Below are 3426 nucleotides of genomic sequence, written 5' to 3' on the forward strand. Positions count from 1 at the left end.
CGAACCCTAAATGGACAACCGTTAACTCTTTTGACAAAGGAGGCAAGGATATACAATGGAAAAAAGACAACCTCTTTAACAAGTGGTGCTGGGAAAACTGGTCAACCACTTGTAAAGAATGAAACTAGAACACTTTCTAACACCATACACAAAAATAAACTCAAAATGGATTAAAGATCTAAATGTAAGACCAGAAACTATAAAACTCCTAGAGGAGAACATAGGCAAAAACACTCTCTGACATGAATCACAGCAGGATCCTCTATGACCCACCTCTCAGAATATTGGAAATAAAAGCAAAACTAAACAAATGGGACCTAATGAAACTTAAAAGCTTTTGCACAACAAAGGAAACTATAAGTAAGGTGAAAAGACAGCCCTCAGATTGGGAGAAAATAATAGCAAATGAAGAAACAGAAAAGGATTAATCTCAAAAATATACAAGCAACTCCTGCAGCTCAATTCCAGAAAAATAAATGACCCAATCAAAAAATGGGCCAAAGAACTAAACAGACATTTCTCCAAAGAAGACATACAGATGGCTAACAAACACATGAAAAGGTGCTCAACATCACTCATTATTAGAGAAATGCAAATCAAAACAACAATGAGGTACCATTACACGCCAGTCAGGATGGCTGCTATCCAAAAGTCTACAAGCAATAAATGCTGGAGAGGGTGTGGAGAAAAGGGAACCCTCTTACACTGTTGGTGGGAATGCAAACTAGTACAGCCACTATGGAGAACAGTGTGGAGATTTCTTAAAAAACTGGAAATAGAACTGCCATATGACCCAGCAATCCCACTTCTGGGCATACACACGGAGGAAACCAGATCTGAAAGAGACATGTGCACCCCAATGTTCATCGCAGCACTGTTTATAATAGCCAGGACATGGAAGCAACCTAGATGCCCATCAGCAGACGAATGGATAAGGAAGCTGTGGTACATATACACCATGGAATATTACTCAGCCATTAAAAAAGAATTCATTTGAATCAGTCCTAATGAGATGGATGAAACTGGAGCCCCTTATACAGAGTGAAGTAAGCCAGAAAGATAAAGAACATTACAGCATACTAACACATATATATGGAATTTAGAAAGATGGTAATGATAACCCTATATGCAAAACAGAAAAAAGAGACACAGAAATACAGAACAGACTTTTGAACTCTGTGGGAGAATGTGAGGGTGGGATATTTCAAAAAGAACAGCATGTATACTATCTATGGTGAAACAGATCACCAGCCCAGGTGGGATGCATGAGACAAGTGCTCCGGCCTGGTGCACTGGGAAGACCCAGAGGAATCGGGTGGAGAGGGAGGTGGGAGGGGGGATCGGGATTGGGAATAAAGACCTGCCCTTGTAGTTGTAAAAAAAAAAAAAAAAAGAAAAGAAAAAAAAAAAAGAATGTTTACTCTGCTATTGCTGAATAAAAACTTCACAAATTCAAAAAAAAAAAAAAGAGTAGAATGACTTAGAGGAAGCCCCCGAAAGCTTGGGTCTCCTTCCTTCTCGGTTTTATTGTAGTTCATATTTCTTGTTTGACGAAGCTGATGTGGAGAGTTGCATTTGATGTAACTGTACCAATTCTTGCTACATAACACCAGTACACAGAGGCATTCATTACTGGTTATTTCCTCTGACCTGCTCTCAGAAAGTGTGTCACTCTTGCTATGTCAGTCTCTACGGATTATGTATTTAACAGATATCTGTGGGAATCCGTGAGTTTCAGCCTACCAATGTAAGCCTTCCTCTCACCCATCCCCTTTGTTAAGCATCAGGGAGTTCCCAGCACTGGGTGTCCATTTCACTTTGGATAGAGAAAAGTTACAAGATCATTGCACTGAGTGAAGGCAGGTCGAATCAAGTAACATCATGGGATGCAACGGAGAGGTGGGATACAAAAATCCACAGCAGTGAGCACTCACACAAAGGTTAAATGGATATCCAACCTGACAAGAAACTTAGGGGTAGCAGAGAACCCTGGTGGACGGAAAGGATATATCTGGAGCTTGGAGCTGCTGTTGCTAAGTCACTTCAGTCGAGTCCAACTCTGTGCGACCCCATAGCGGCAGCCCACCAGGCTCCCCCGTCCCTGGGATTCTCCAGGCGAGAACACTGGAGTGGGTTGCCATTTCCTTCTCCGATGCATGAAAAGTGAAACATGAAAGTAAAGTCGCTCAGTCGTGTCCAACTCTTAGCGACCCCATGGACCGCAGCCTACCAGGCTCCTCCGTCCATGGGATTTTCAAGGCAAGAGTACTGGAGTGGGGTGCCATTGCCTTCTCTGGGAGCTTGGAGCTAATTTCTCCCAAAGATACATATAAAACACTGAATCCACATAAACCTACTTCAACAAGAGGGGCAGTCGAAACACATTCTAATAACATCTAGGTGAAAACAAGCACAGCTGAATACATCTAGCACTCTTAGTGCCATGGAACAAAAATCTGTGCACATCAAACAAATGCATCCTTGTAAATCAACTTAAATAGAACAGAAACTTTTGCTTAAAATCAAATCCAAGTGTGAGGAAACACAAGGTTTGGTGGCATCCTCTGCCTCGTTCCACTCTACTGTACAACAAGGCTTGACCAAAGCTCCAGGCAGCTGAGGCCAACCTAAAAATGGAGGGAATCAAGAACGCTCCACCTTGCAGCCTGGAGGCTTTTCTCTGTAACTGCAGCCTGAAAACTATCGCTGATGGACATCTGATATTCACAAGGCTGATGGACTCCACATGACCCCTACCCTTGAACATGTCAGGAGTCACACATCCAAAAGTAAATAAAAACAAACAAACAAACAAACAAAAACAAAACTGGGAAATTCTCAGGAAGATAACATCGAAATGTAAATACAGCTCAAAATGCTTTCAAAAAGCAAAAAGCCCATGAGCAGTTCTCCATAGGGCTTCTTATCAGAGACACAAAGTTGATGGCCATGAGCCATCAACTCTTAGCACTGGAAAAGGCCACCATGAACAACAGTCCAGACATAAACAGTAGGCTGACATTAGGCAGGGGGATCAATTTATAGTAGTGGAGGGATATCAGTGGGAGGAGCCAGTATAAGAATCACTGTCCAAGTGCCTTTATAGAAAAAAAGAGTCAGAATATGACATGGCCTCTCCATTCCAAGGACACCTCAGAAATGCACAGATTTTGAAAACCACATAACCCACAGCATGCACTGCAGGAGCATTCCCAATGCCAAGAGATAAAAGTAACGAAAATACACAGGGACAGAGAGATGAACAGATCAAAAAATGGGACACAGGTTCACGATGGAATATGACTCAGGTATTGAAACAAGGAAAACACGTCATTGTCAGAGGTACAGATAATTGTGATGATAATCAGAGTCATTGAAGAAAGACAGATTAGAGCTATGGATTTAGCTTTCAAATGAGACAGACAA

The sequence above is a fragment of the Cervus canadensis genome, chromosome X, assembly GCF_019320065.1.
Source record: "Cervus canadensis isolate Bull #8, Minnesota chromosome X, ASM1932006v1, whole genome shotgun sequence".
NCBI classification, from domain to species: domain Eukaryota; kingdom Metazoa; phylum Chordata; class Mammalia; order Artiodactyla; family Cervidae; genus Cervus; species Cervus canadensis.